The sequence below is a fragment of the Rattus rattus genome, chromosome 2 (assembly GCF_011064425.1).
Source record: "Rattus rattus isolate New Zealand chromosome 2, Rrattus_CSIRO_v1, whole genome shotgun sequence".
Classification (NCBI taxonomy): Eukaryota; Metazoa; Chordata; class Mammalia; order Rodentia; family Muridae; genus Rattus; species Rattus rattus.
In genome coordinates, this window is record NC_046155.1 from 49,901,843 (window position 1) to 49,917,564 (window position 15,722).

At 40.8% G+C, this 15,722-nt stretch overlaps 1 protein-coding gene across 4 annotated transcripts in view; it reads right to left on the reverse strand.

Moving 5' to 3' along the window:
• The window catches only part of Sorcs1 (sortilin related VPS10 domain containing receptor 1), a 507,144-nt gene that overhangs the window by 289,529 nt on the left and 201,893 nt on the right, over positions 1 to 15,722 (reverse strand). The window lies entirely within an intron of this gene.

The window sequence follows — 15,722 nt, forward strand, 5'->3', positions numbered from 1 at the left end:
AGAGAGAGAGAGAGAGAGAGAGAGAGAGACAGGAGACAGAGACAGAGACAGAAGAGACAGAGAGAGACAGAGAGACAGAGACAGAGAGAGACAGAAGACAGACAGAGAGACAGAGAGACGAGAGAGAGAGAAACAGAGAGAGACAGAGAGAGACAGAGAGAGACAGACAGACAGACAGAGACACAGAGAGAGACAGAGAGAGAATTGTTCCTTTCAGAATTCCATACACTCATTCTCCTTCTTTACCTCTGTCAAATTGCATCTGCATATGTCCTTCTTGGTTACTATGAATTACTGTATGGAGTGGCAGTGCGTGTCTTTATCCAAGTAAATAGCTTTAGCCCATGCACTTCTGAAGTTTTTGGTGTATTACAAGAATATCTTAATCCTAAAAATTGCTTCCAGCTCCAAGGTGATTTATCCAAAGTTCCTCATAAATAAATATAATAACCAGGGTCCATAGCTACTTAATCCTGGGGAAAAAAAAACCTTTAACACAAGTTTTTCTAGGTCTTTGACTTGTAGTTGCTGATGTGGGAAGAGGCTTAAGTTTCTAGAACTCGGCACACTGAAAAGAAACTGAGGTTATCATTCATTGCAGGAACAGTGACTGTGAAAGTTCTCTAGCAATTTTTATTCATTTCTTCCTCCTTTAGGGTCCTTTGTTTCTAGTAATTTCTCTTCACTTTAGCAGAGGCTAACAACATCTCTGAACATATAAATCAGGAAAATGTGGTTTTCTGATGCTCTCTAAATGCTTGTAAATGCAAACCATTTTTACTGTGGTTGAGCTTGGAGAAAGAGAGAATTGAGCTCTGGATACATGAAGCCCGGTTTCCTCATACTATGGTATGAGTTTCCTCAATGTGGGTAAGCAACTCGACACATCTTAGTCTTGTTTTCTTCATTTACACAGTTGGCATATAGATAGATAATTAAACTAGATCGATGACAGACAGACAATAAATGACGAAAATATCCAGACTCCATATAGATAATGCATGACCACAGATCATGTCAGTAATGGCAGTAACAAATTATGGAGTGGCTTAAAAGAAGACACAGGGAAGATGCACATCCTTTATCTGCTATGGGGTCAAACTTAAGTGTCACCCTGAGATACACAGGGTCACAGAGAAGGTCTCAGCTCATCAGTAGCTACAGAGATGTAGACTAGACTAAAACACTACCAATGATGTTAGCATAATTGTCTGCCTTGGAAGGTCAAAGCAGCTGGAGTTCATTGTTTTCCATTAACACATCAAAGTATTACTCCTTTGATGAGGACACACATAGACACACACACACACACACACACACACACACACACACACACACTGACTAGAGGTAGACTGTTCCAGCTGAAGTCATTTGTGTGAGACAACAGAGGGCTGTGATTCTGAACCACAAAATGTGCTATTTATTTTCCTCTTTAAGTCACTAATGTATTGTGGGTTTTTCTTTTCTTTTCTTTTTTTTTGGGGGGGGGTCAAGGTGATAACCTTGACCTGACAGTACTGATGTATGTGGTTATAGTGTTGATTTGACACGATTTTCTGATGTGCATTATCAATAACTATTTCAGATATATCTTTTAATATTTATAATAGAAAAATTAATAAGATTTGGAGGAAAAACCTGGAATCATTGCTTCAGTTTGGTATATTCTTGATATCTTTCAGTAGACAAATCACTCGATGTATTTGGCATAATACATAGCTTTTACGCAGAACAAGGTAGTGCCAATGAGAATTCTTGGAAAGAAGATGTACCGTAAAGACTGGTTAGAACTGCACATGTGTGTAAAGGTTCTAATATTGTAGATCCAGAGGCTAACCTCACCCCTGTAGGGCTAGATTTATCTCCCAGAAGAGCCATTCCGTGACTATGTCTCTGTCTGAACTCTCATCCTGCAAGGGAAAAATAAAAGTTTGGAATCTGTTATCCTAGTACACCATTAGTTCCCTCAAACCCAAGTGCTAAGAATGCTATCACATGCTATCTGAGGCCTGTCGGAGAGCTTCTCACATCTTTTACATTCCTCTCTGATGATTTCTCCAATGTGTCCTAAACTTGCCTTAATTTATGACTTTCCTCGTTCTATAAACTCTTAAACTTCATGAAACTGCTTCTACCTCTGAACATGGAATTAAAGGTAGCCTAAATCACTCCTCTTGGGCTACACTTACTCACACTAGCCCCAGTATTCTGTTCCTAGTTATAGCTGTGGTTTTTGTGTCAACAGGAACAACTATTGGGTAGTACTTACCCTGGGCAGGTTGATCCTGAGTTGTGGGAAAAAGTAGACTGAGCAAGCCAATAAGAAATGTCCCAGCATGGCCTCTGCTTCAGTTTGTGCCTAGACCATCCTACCTTGACTCCTTCTACGATATGGAATAGTAAGATGAAATAAATTCTTTCCTTTCCATGTTTCTTTCTTTCTTGGCATTTTAACCCAGCAATAAAAGCACTAACTCAGCCAGGATGAACACATCTTTTGATCTCTTCTTCATTTCCCCTCCTACCACAAATGCCTGAAAGCTACAATCCTGAGGTCAGTTTAGGACAGTAGGGTCTCAGCAGACACAATACCGGATACATTCATCCTGTCTCATCCCTGAATCTTCAGCACAGCACACCTCTTGACATTTCACAGCCAGTCTGAGAATCCTGTGGCTTTGCACAATTCTTAAACCAGTGGCTCACAATTCTGCGAGCATGTTACACTCACGTGGTGAAATGTTAAGAGATGCCAATCTGTTGCCATCTCAAGCCAATGTAATTAGATCTCCTGGTGTTGGTGAGGTGGAGTATGTCAAGTTATATTAAAAGTTCCCCGAATGCAGAACCTGCTTGAGATCTTACGTAATCCTTTCGGAAATATAATTACTGCCTTGGGATTTTTTTTTTTCCCCATCTGTTTTAGGTGAACCCTCCCTGACAGACTAAACCTACTGAACACAGAGACTTGAGAATAAAACCCAATCCGCGCTTAATTTGACCAACTCCCTTAAATCAGAGCAACTCAACAAGAAAGAAAGCAACAGCAGCAAGCCCTGACCGGCTGCCCACACAGCTCTTTCTTAGGAGATGATCCTTTTATTTCTTGCACAGGAAGATGTGGTTAAAATGTAGCTTCCTGATTGCCCCAACCTCAGGAATCAGAGCTCCTATTGACCAGAGAATTTGCATTTCAACAGGCTTCCCAGAGCATGTAACAACACAAAAGTGTGGAAGCACAGCTTTCTAAGAGGTTGTATTAATTAGAGACATGGGAAATCATTTCCTCCTGGCAATATAATCTGCTGGGTGTTCTCCACCTGGTTGCACAGCAACAGGAGATATAAACAATCCTTTCTGAGGTCACATCCCAGGCCTTTGAGTTCCCTCCCCGTCTCTAAGTTTTTGAAAAGCTTCCTTATAGGATTCTAAAAACAAGAACATGGCGAAATGGTGCTGTCACTGGGCGGTAAGGATAATAATGGCGATCAAGACTCAGGAACTATATTACTACGGAGTCTTTTCTTTGGCCAAGCATCATTTCCTGAACACATTCCTCCATGTCCGTAAGGAAAGGGGAGCGAGCCTCTTTCCTGTCAGTTTGTCTTTTGGACCCAGAAGGGAGCACACACTGAGAAAGCGTTTGGGGCAGTGGGCACTCGAAATATCCATTATTCATCGCAGGGACCGAAGGCTCCCCGGGCATTATTAAACAAATTGATGAACACTATGGCTGGATTTCAAGGCAAGAAAAATGCTGGAACTGAAATGCTTATTCTTCATTGAAAAACTCTTGGGGCAAAGACCAAGGGCATTTATGGATTTCCCGTGCAGGAAGGAGCATTTACATCTCAAAAGGCTGCTCTGCTGCCCTCGGAGGGACCTGGCTATTGAGGATTTCCAATGCGCAGCACCACATGAAATGCAACAATTCTGTCTGCTGAGGAGAGGGATTCAGAGCTCACCCTGCTGGGTGCTGTGCGTGGTGTGGCAGTTATTATGTGAACAAATGCGAACGCAAGCCAGTTACCACTGCCACCACCTGCTTTGCTCTTTAGCACAACTTAGAGCCATGCACAAAGAACTCTGGGTTCTTATTGGACATCCTGAATTAACCCTGGGAGGCGGTGGTGGATATGGGGGGGGGGCGTCTTTTTTTTCCTGGTACATTTTGAAGGTAGGGGTGGGGGAAGATCCCAGAACAGTTCCTCTAATTCCCACTCAGCTGGTAGCTGCTAGAACAGGCTTGGAGAACAGGAGCATGTCAAATGCCCTGGGGTACCATATTCTTTTAAGTGACAAAGCTGCCACTCACAGAGCAAGGGAAATGCCTAGTTTCTTTCGGCTCTGTATGCGTCTCTGCACCAGACCTAATCAACCCCAAGTGCCCAGTAGGAAGGCCATGAAGCTCCTGCCTTTCCCAAGCCTGTGATTGGCTTTAAAGCCCTGTCATTCCTCACTGTAATAAGCTCTTAAAAAGTAAATCAAAAGCTATTAAAACGCTCTGACATTGAATTTGCTTCCTCAGAGGAACCATAAAGGGCTAGAACGTACACCATTTACCAAGGAGAGGGACGCTAGACGTAAAAACGAATTTATTAGCTTGTGTCTTATGCTGCTGTTTAGTGATAAACTATAACAGCTGGATGTCGTGATGCACTGCTAAACTCCTAGTATCGTTATCCAAGTTACTCTGGGTTTCGCTGGTGATTTATAAGGATGTGCGAGTGAAACCTCGGGAAAAACTTTCTCCTTTAAATGAAGGGGCCTGAGGCCATTCGACCAATGCACTTGGGATGTCAGTAGTGCCATCACACTGCACACCACTGCCTTCACCAATGGAATGCTGGGGGATAAAGTCAAATAAGATAAAATAAACTGGGGTGCGTGGCAGTCAAGCTCCGCCATTACCCAGGGTAACCCGGGATAAACCCTTTGTGCTGTCCTTAGCTTCAGCTGTAAAATACATTGGCGGTCATTTATGGAAAACCCATCCTCACAGCAAACTTTTTTGCTCCCCTGGCACATCCTATCTCTCTGGATCCTCTTCCTCACCAATCCCTTAACGGGTGCAGGAGCTGTGTTGTAGATGGATCCTCTGGTCCTAGGTCCCACAACTGCATACTGATCTCTTAATGGTTTATCATTATCAAATCTGTAAAGGTCTCTGGTATATCTGTCTGTATCATATATATCATATATATATATATATATGAAGAAGTAACACTATTTGGACTGAGCAGGTTGTATGCATATGTCTAGAAATACACAAGAATGTGGGGGTGCTCTCACGTCCTCAAAACAACAGCTACAACAATAACAACAATTAAAGAGGACAGAGACCATGACTTTTAAAGAGATCCATCAGGAATGAACACCTAGGAGGATTTGAAGGAAGAAAGGGGGAAAGTTATATAATTATATTATAATCTCAAACAATCATCTTTTAAAAAACACAAAATGGCCTCATGGGAGACTTCATGGTGAGGGATATGTATTAATTGAAGAGAGGCGGAAGCATTTACAAATCAGCTTCACATTTCTGGGCCAGGGCTGTCTGATCTCTTCCAGGATGGTTACTGTTGAGAGGAATTGTGTTCACTAAACAAGGAAGCAGAAATGATGTCAAATCTAAGTGGCAAATTTATTTCCATGATTCCGGATTTTAATACTGTATTTCAGTTCTGATTCAGGAGAAGAAAAGTGACTACTCTTCTTTATTTAGGTTTCTTATTAACAACAAAGCGTCTTGATTTAAGGAAAAATGAATGAGGTGATCTAGGCAACATTAACAACAGTCTGTTTCTGTATCCCAGGTTTATCATCTGGGCTTCCCACTGGCCAGTGCTATGTCAACCAGCTCTCTCAGTACTAATCTGAATGGTGTGTGTGAGACTCCTCACAGAGAAGTAGGGATGAGAAGGGATGAGAGAAACCACCTCCAGGATAAGATATGACAAAAACACATTGGAAGCCCTTCCAGAGCTGAGCTACATGCAACATCAAAACCCACACCCTCGAGATAGGAAAGAAGGAGGGAACTGTGTAAATGGCCTTAAAGGACCACGAGCTTCCTGGCCCAGCACTTTTGAGTAGACACCTCTCCCGGCTCACTAGCCTACTCCCTTTCTAGGAAAACCTTTCTCAATAAACTCTATTTCTACATCTTTGCTAAAAAGCTCTTACATCATTTTATTTTATACATTCTGCTTTCGTGTATGTCCTCGCCACAGCTCATTGTGCCTGGTGCCCGAGGAGATCAGGATAGGACACCGGACCTTCAGCAACTGGGTGGTTGAGATTGGTCATGTGGATGCTGGGAAGTGAACTGGGTCCTCTGCAAGAAAAAATATTCCTGACCACTGAGCCATCTTTATGTACCCATGGTACAATTCTTCATCCTGAGATATAAGGGCCTGGAAACTTCAGGGGTGTCTCTGTCACCCAGGACTCACTCACATCCATGTTTAGGATATACCACAATTCCTCACTAAATTCTCATCCCATGCTGGATAAGGATTGTTGAGGTGAAAATAAAAAGTGGCAGAACTAGTTCCTACCTGCACCCTGGCTTCGAGAGCTCTCTCTAGTTCTGGCTCCTGTTGGCCATTAGAACTAATGCTAATTTATCTCAGCAGCTCCACACTGCCCCATCTACTTTCTGACCCACTGTTTGTGAGCCATTCCAACACCGCACCCTGTCAGGTTGCCTTATCCTTACTCACAGCTCTCTTGGCTGGTTTCCACCACACCAGGCATACACATCCCAAATCTGTGGCTGGCCCTGTGCATCCGGCCATCATGCACTCTCTTGAACTCAACTAAGTAGCCACATGAAAGAACACATCACAAAATATCCTCTGATCCAATTGATATGATATAATTTGCCCATCTAGACAACACAAAATCCTATACATATCCGCCCCTTAAGAATAGTCGTAACAACCTGTAATACGTGCAGAGAGGAATCTTAACGTCCACCACCATGTTCTCTCTGCTCCCTCCTCTTCTCTCCAGCCTTCTCTCCTCTCCAAAACTTTTCTCCCATCCATCCTTCCTTCTTGTTCAATGACAGGCCTCATTCTATCCTGTACCTGCCTTCACCTGCATAATGATATCAACCTACAAAGGATGTTTCTAACTCCCCGGTCTTTCTCCACTCAACACATGCTCAACATGCATCTAGCACTTACATGCTTCCCAACCTTCCTAAGTCATAGAATACTTTGCCATTGTTCTATTGAAAACGTCTTTCCTGGCATATCTGTCTGTCATCTCTGTCTAGGTAGAATTCCCTCCCTGTAGGTTTTCACAAAACAGATCTGCTGTTTCGAGTATTTGTTTTTTATGTTGTTTCTAGCTTTCCTTATTTAGGTCTATTTTCTAGTAAAAGCCAATTATATATAGACCTGACATAAGTTCCAGTTTTGTTCACTAATATGTGTCAAGGCAGAAGACATTTTGATCTATCTGTGGAATGAAGGGGTTGACAGTTGTCAATGTTGCAGTTTCTCCTGGTATCCTGTTCATCATTCAAGACCCAATTCATTGCTTCTAATTCATGATTTTGTTCTGCATTTGAGATATATTTCCCACAAATTCTACCTATCACTCTTTGGACAAAGGAAAGATAACTGGCTTTTCACTTAGTTCTTTCTCAACTAAAATATGCTTTTAGAGATGTTTCCCTTCACACGGAGTCTAACAAAAGTTCCTCACCATTCTGCATCAAGTCAGTTCCAACGTTTCCCTCCTTATATTGCTATTCCAACACACAGTGACTGTTGTCTGTGTTACCCTTTCTAAAGGGTCATCTTCCTCAGCAGACTGAGCTACCGAGGAAAGGAGTTCGTGTATGGTGGCCTGGTTATATTCAAAATCAAAGCCTTGCAGAACATTTGACATAAAGTAGGACCTCATTAAATACCACGTCAGAGGAATTACTTCAACTAATAAATATGTTATTCTGGTCTCCTCCACATCACAGCTTCACAACTCCTGAAGCAAAGTATGATGTATCTTCTCTGTTTGGAATACAACCCAGACCCTCAAACCCACGTTAGAAAAGGCTTCTTAAATCTAGAGGCTAGAGTTTTTTTATATTCAGAGCTACTGTGCATTCCACTCTACCGTGGTGAGCAATCTCTAGGCTGCCACATGGTAGGTGTGCAAAGTATGCTGCACCAGACACTATTCCAATCGAAAATGTCTCTGGCTGTTGCAAATAGTTGCTGAGGGCAAAATCTGTCCTTCTTCCAAACTGTTGCTGTAAAACTACAGGTTAAAGGACTTAATCTAATTGATGCTGACTAAGAAATCTCAGCCATCCTTGTCCATGTTTTAAAATACCCTAAAATCTCAGAGGAATTTTCCCCACCGATGTGAAAGGCAAACATCTAAAAATACCTAACAACCCTTAGAAGAGGTACTCACAATATTAGGGAGTATAGCCAAATTGACTTGGAGCCTGTGCTAACTTCTTTCCTGGTAACTTTTCTCAATAGCCAGGTTTCCTTGTGAACATCCTTGAATAACTGGGTGAATTCATGTCTTGTTGAGTCCTCTGAATTGCCAGTTAGGTTTTTATCATTGCAACTTTAAAAGAAAACCGCTTGTTTCTTCCTCTTGTGGTTTAAGAACCTACGTCTGTTTTATCCCAGTGACTTCTACTGGACAGACGGGTAGCTGGGCAAAGCAGCTACATACCCATGAATGCCCTGGTCAAACTTGGGCATTTGCTACATACTCATACATATATTATCTCGTCAATCGGTGTGTATGTGCACTGATTCAGATTCAAAAAGGTGAAAAGATGAATCATACACACAACACACACACACACACACACACACACACACACACATACTCGAGAGGCGGGAAAGAGATTACTTGAACACATCAGGTACAGTAGACCATGGGAACAGACTAGAGACCAGCCATGATGGTTTCCTTGTCTATTCAGGGCAATCACACCCCCTCACTCTTGTTACCTCTATGTGACTATTTCCCTGGCACACACTCAAAGGCATTCTGGTTTAAGAGATAAATTACATAGCGATGGTAAATACGGCTCAAGTTCCACAATGCACACGATTGGCTCTGTGTTGTCAGCATGCAGGTGTAATTGCATCTATCATCGCTTTACATTGCCCCCCCTACACACTTTTCACTACATTAGAACCGGTTTTCCTAGGTAGTTAGCAAATTCTCCTCCCTCTTCCAAGCTACATATTACTTCCACCAAAGAGCTTTCCTCCTCCCCTACAATTACCCACAATGACCCCTTCTATGAAAGGGAACAATAACCAGTGAGAGAGAAAAGCAGACAGGGAGCCTTGACTACAGGAAGTCAGCCCATTCACACCCACATCTGCAACCACTGTGATGGACAGACATGAGGAGTGGCTTGAAACAAGGTCTTTGTTTCTGTCTCCCTTAAAATTGTGTTCTTTCTTAGCAAACTTCCCTCGCTCCTTTGTATAATTTCTGGCAGGTCTCTGACTTTCTGTTTAATCTTATGTAATAGATAGTCCCATAGTCCCTTTAAATCAAATGTCCTGTCTTAATTCAGGAAATAAATGCCCCCATTGAAGATAATAACAAACAGCCTGTGTTTGACTGCATGAATTCATCAGGATTGCTTCTTAGCTCTACCTTCCCTTCTCACCCTGTCCCAGAATTTTCCAACCTAGTTAGGCTGATACATGCATTATGAACAGGGTGTTAAGTTTTGATTCTAATGATTCACATCTCAGTGCTGCCTGACTCCAGGAAAGCAGGAGGGAGAGGGGAGGGGAAGGCTTGAGTGCTCTTTCTATGAGGTGGGTAGTCTCCACCACTGTTTCTAGCACCCAGCCAGGCTAATTTCTTCAGGGGCTCTTGAGACAGCTTCAGAATAAGAACTGAGAGAACCCTGGCAGCGTCATCTTCCAAGCCCTCATCTCCACAGCTCCAACACACCAGTCACAGCTCCCTCCTTGACCTGTTCCCTAGCAGGCAACTCAAGGTTTGCTTCTGCTGCTAGATTTCCTACAAGGAATCAGCCCCCAAACTGTAAATCACTTCGCTTGCCACAGCCAATGTTAGCTTCAGGGCTTTATAAGTCTAAATTTGAGGGGATGAAGGATGGGCTTGATATCCAACTCCTCACTTGACTCAAAGGGACAGGAAGGTTTCTCCAAAGCCCCATATGAAGGAGAAAGGAAACAGCACATGCACCTTACCCTCTTCCCCTCCTTTCCTTCCATGAGCACCATACCACTGAAAGCAAGGAAAGATTAACAGATATTCACTGGTAGATGACCAAGCCCTATGGTGTGCATCTGTCTCCCTGATCTGTTGCATAGGTAGTATGTTAGTTAGTTTTTATTGCTACAGTAAAACATTGAAAATAAGGGAGAATTTTTTGTCGGAGGTTTTGTCCACACCCCCTAATATTCATTCAACCTCTAGCATATCAGTAGACTGATGAAACTAGCTCATTTGTGATCTGACTGCAGTATCAAAACTTCAACACTGGAGCCTTGGGGACATTTCCTATCCCAAACACAGCATAGACCTCAATGAAAAAATAAATCTATAAGGACTGAGTGGAAACTCTAAGACAACACAGATGTTCTGTGAATAGTAATGTTACTATGTCCTAGTTTCCAGGTAAATCAGATGAGGTCCATTCCTGGCACATTACGAATTCAACCCAAGCAATGCTTATTTCTTTCTTGTATTGTCCGGGTTTCCAGAACGATCTCTCTAGGGTCCTCTCTCATACAATTCAAGCACCTTACTCTCACAAGGGGAATCTAAGAAATTGCTTTCCTGTATGCTATGTCTTATACTGAGTTGAGAAATCCCCTCTGATCTGCCGAACCTTCCAATCCCAGATGGGAAAGAACACTAAGAAATATATTAAAAGGTCAAGAATCTGAAAGTGGCACTTGAAAAAGGACAATCTTATTGGCAAGACAAGTCTTTATAGGTGGCAAACAAAGTATATATTAGGACTTAAGAAAGAATGAAATGAGTAGGCTTCTTTGGGCACTTTAATTTTGGGCCATTGACCAAGTTATGAGTTCTTCTATAAATGCCATGTGCTAAACATTCACTGAGAACGAATTCAGAAGTTCAACTGAGTAGGGAAGTACAATGTTACCTGATTAAGAATGTAAAAAAAATACTGCTAAGCTTCAACATGACAGGATCTGTGCCCTACATTCATCCTTCATCACCCTCTGCAAAGCTCACAGTGAAAATAAAACACAATAAGTGTAACAATCCAACTGTTGATCGGATTCAAAGCATTCAGAACATCAAGTATGATTATTTCTATAGAACATCTTGAGGCTCAAAGAAAGCCTTAACAAACATTCAGAGTTCCCATCTATTAACAGTTGCTCATTATGACTGTCAACATCTTACCTTCTACATGGACACACCCATTATCACCTTAAGTTTAGTACAGTTTTTTTATTTTTCGTGTTGTATGCTGTGTAGGTTTTGCAAATATCTAGTGATGTATGTAGTATTTTGAATTGTTTCATTCCTATAGAAACCAGTTTCTATTGATTTCTGTGCATTTCTCCTCTCTATCTGAATAGTGGTGAATCTCTCTCTCTCTCTCTTCTTCTCTGATTTTGTGTGGTACAGGTATTGTTGAGTCACGCTTTATTAAGCCCTTTTCTGTTGGTTTCCTTTGCTTAGTAACATGGAGTTAATCCTTCTCCACTTCTGTTCTGGTTTCATAGCTCAATCCTTTCTAGTTGAATGCTATCCCACTGTATGGGTATGTTAAAGTTTGTTTATCCTCTTACGTGCTAAAGGACATTTGGTTGTATCCAAGTTTCATAACTATAAATAACACTGCTACTCATATCCTTGGGCAGGTTCTACTGTGGGCATACATTCTGAATTCATTTGGGTAAATTCCAGGCAGCATGACTGCTGGATCTTATAGTAAGATTCTGTTTAGTTTTGGATCAAACTGCAAAAATGCTTTGCAAATTCACCATACCTTTCTGCATCATTCCCAAAGATGAACACAAACTATTACTGTTCTACTATCTTGGCACTATTTTGTATCAGTGGTATCTTAGAGTCTAGTTGTTATACAAGTTCTAGTTATATATCATTATTGTTTAATTTATGATGACCTTATGGACTGTGATGTTGAACATCGAAGAATCATATTCTGATTGGTCCTATATTTATCCTCTTTGAAGGATAAGTATGTTTTCTTGTTTCTACGACCCTTATTTACAGAGACCTGCTTTCCTATTAGCAAGTTCTAACAGCTTTGTGATATTTGGAGTGTCACTTCTCAGGAATGCCTATGATGCACGGCTTTCTTGCACCCTTAGCTTATCTTTTCTGCTTGGAGACAAACACTTATATCGGTAGCATTTACCTTTTAATTAATGTTATGGTTTCCTTTCCTGTTGTTGTAAGACAATACCATGATCAATGCAATTTATGGAAACAGGTTTATTTGATACACAACTCCAGGTTTCAGTCATTCATGGCAGAAAGTTATAACATCAAATGTTTGAAAGAACGTGTCCTGTGACACTCAGAGTAAAGAGCAGAGAGCCATGAACTACTGCACAGACATTGTTTCACAGCTTCACTTTCCATTTTATGGAGGGTCACCCAGTTGTTAAAGTCCGCATTTGACATCAAAGGGTTTAACGAAGGCAGGCAGTGAAAGAGGGTATTGGGGTCCATGCTGATAGCTGATGGCACCCACCCCCACCCCCACTACTGGCAACAACTGCCAATTTATTTAAATACTACTGATGCAATAAAACTTACTTATCTGGGGCTGGTATGAATGCCCAGTGAGAAACCCTGAACTCTTTAAGTCTTAAGCATACATATATAGAGAGAGACTGACAGATATACATATATACAATTGGATGGATGGGGCAAAGCCCCCAAGCCACCACTTTGTTCCTTCTCTCAGACCTTCTTATTTCATCTTAGACAAAAGTTCTTTAGAAAGTTAACACATACATAAAATGCTATATAAAAGGGGAGTTATAGAATGATGTTGATAGTTAAGTTCAAAACAGTGTTTCATTCTATAAGCTCATCATAAGTTCAAAGCAACTGTTTCACATGACCTTGCTTTATCATAGTGCATAACTGTGGCTTCATCCTTGGATTTGTCCTAGAATGAGTGTTTTTTCTTGACCACAAATTTGTTCCAAGACTGTTTCTCAGGCTCATTGAAAGCTCATTGTATTTCTTATTATACAGCCTTTAATTACTATTGTATGAGGAGTGGGACATATTCTCTTCTTGATTCAAATTTTATTCTATCTTTCTGGCAAAACAACTAAAACCATCACTTAAAACTTTCCTCCTAAAATTATTTGAATCAAATAGGGAATTCTATAAAGTTATTAATTCATCAAAATGGCATTAATTTATGAAAATTAATTTTCATGTTGGTCTTCAGGAAATCTGTCCAGTAGGGTGGGCTGATGCCCAGGAATCATTAGGCTATGTGATAAGGATAGATAAGGCATATCAATAGCATGAAACAATCCTGGGATGAAGTCTCTAAAGACCTTGCATTCTTAGTACTCACCCATCACAGGCCATACAAAATGGTGGACCATCTCCAGAAAACTCACTTGCATTCCTTTAGGCTACCCTACATAGTTCTTGACACCCACTAAAGGAATGGTCTAGACCACAATTAAGAGAGATCTTTCTATATCAACTAATGCGATCAAGGCAGTCACTCACAGAAATTCTTGGCAGACAACCTAAATCTAAATAATTCCTCCAGGCAGGCCTGGCGGCTTGACTTCTAGGTGTGTAGTTCACAGTGAGGCATCTCCAAAACGATTTGCTTTGGTGTGGAATGCACGGGAAGATTCTGACAAACTGTTCAATGACAAAAGGCAAACTTGACTCAACTGGCTATGATAAAACAATAGAAGGGAAAATGAAAAATCGATATTTGACCATATTATGAAAACCCCATAGCTCTACCTGTTTAACATATAATAGGCAAGGATCATCCCGGAAAGTATGGAGGGGAAACATGAAGAATAGACACTATATAAAGAAGGACATTGTCAAGGCCATCTTCCAGTACCTTTTCTGTGTACTTTGGAGATGTAAAGGACACAACTGACAATCTGAGAAACACAGGAATTGACTTATGTCTTCTTCACAGGTATATATTTGTTGGCTTTTCTATTTAGAAATATGGACCTTTATTTTGTATTTTAGGATGACATGGCTGTAGTATGATTTAATGCTGTTTTTCTTTGTAAGGATATAAAAGCCAAAGGTTTTACATGTACAAATTTAGTAAGTACATTTTTATATACTTTTGTTCTCTTTTAACAAGCTTCATGTATTCTATTATATACAAGATTAGAATCTGTTGCAGTAGTTGGCTAATCACCCAAAGGGTTATACTCCCAGTCACCTGACAGAACTCTCTGGATTTGCAAATAAAAGATACAAACATGTGCACTAGTGCATGTGTGCACACCCACGTGCGCGCGCGCACACACACACACACACACACACACACCACACAAAACACACAACACACACATCAGTTAAGTTTAGGATGCTCTGACTAGCTCAAAGACTGGGCGTTTGCTGACTCAAAGTGTGTTTATACTAAAGAAACACATTTATTTTATAAAACACATTTTACTTTGAAATTATTTTAAACTAATACTTTGCTCAAATGCTATCTTATATACCATACATTACAAAGTAAAACATTATTTTATAATTTAGCCCACACAGACTGAAGTATCAATGCTTATTTGAATCAATGATAACAGTGCTCATTTGAAGTAGGTAGAGACTCACAATACAGTACATGGATGTATTCAGGACGAACTGCAGAGTATGAAGGCTTGCTTCCATACTGCAGCTCACCTCTGTCTTGGGCCAGAGCAGTTTCAGCATGTTATTCCCAGGACCACTCAAGACTATGCCTCCTAATGTCCTCACTTTGGGGCTTCTGGATCAAGTCAATGACATTCTACACTGGCCAGGTTTGTAATAGATACTTCCCACTCAGATTTTCGCTAGCCTTTTCTTAACATTGCAGTAGTGAAATGCAGAGGCAGCAATCATCCCTTCTGGATGGTTTCAAGCCTGCTTACTAGCACACAACCCCTGTAGATTCCAGCAGAAAGTGAGGGTCTCTCCAAACTCAAGTAATTCTTTTACTCCTCCTTGTTCCTTACACTTAGCAAGTAACCCGAAAGAACTGAGAATGTTTCACCTTAGATAATTAGTTCTTCCCTTTCTTTTATTTGGATAAATACAATAGATGTTGCAGGGTTTTTTTTTTTCCTGAAGAGTTTCATACATAATTGCTTCAAGTCTATTTCTGCAGTGTCATGATGAAACTATCCCCTGTGAACAAAACAACATAAATGGAAGAAACAATTCTCTTCTATGTTTGCAGCCAACACTAGAGAGAAGGTTCATTTCATGAAGAACTGAAGTCAGTGATTTTGTCTAAATTTTCATTACAAAAAGGAGCTGAGCTGAACACAGATACATTCCTGAAAAAAAAATCTGCATTGTTCAATATAGTAAAACACAAAGGTACATTATACAAATATACTTGCATATAAATTATTATACCCAAACTACAAGATTTATGTTGGATACAACTCTCAGTGCAACAGTTGTGTAGTATTCCAACTCCACATGAAGACCCAAATAACCTGGACCCTTGG